We start from the raw sequence: 273 nt of genomic DNA, 5'->3' as shown, positions 1-273 counted from the left end.
AGCGGGCACGGGCAGTGTGCACCCCAGGGAGCATGCACCAAGGTGTACGGACCCCAGGGAGCATGCACCAAGGTGTATGGGATGCCAGCAAGTACGCACTGTGCTGCATGGACCCCAAACAGCATGCACCCCAGAGAATATGCACCAAGGTCCGTGCACCCCAGGAAGTGTGCATGGGCAGTGTGCACCCCAAGGAGTGTGCATGGGCAGTGTGCACCCCAGGGAGTGTGCATGGGCAGTGTGCACCCCGGGGAGCGTGCATGGGCAGGGGGC

The 273-nt window shown here is 63.7% G+C and overlaps 1 protein-coding gene across 1 annotated transcript in view; it reads right to left on the bottom strand.

Annotated features, from left to right (window-relative positions):
- OLFM2 (olfactomedin 2) overlaps positions 1-273 on the bottom strand; it is a gene marked incomplete at both ends in the record, with an annotated part of 7,849 nt that overhangs the window by 2,779 nt on the left and 4,797 nt on the right. The gene's annotated exons all lie outside the window — the stretch shown is intronic.

Source organism: Eurypyga helias, unplaced genomic scaffold (genome assembly GCF_000690775.1).
Source record: "Eurypyga helias isolate BGI_N326 unplaced genomic scaffold, ASM69077v1 scaffold20972, whole genome shotgun sequence".
NCBI classification, from domain to species: Eukaryota; Metazoa; Chordata; class Aves; order Eurypygiformes; family Eurypygidae; genus Eurypyga; species Eurypyga helias.
This window is presented reverse-complemented; position numbering and strand designations above follow the sequence as displayed.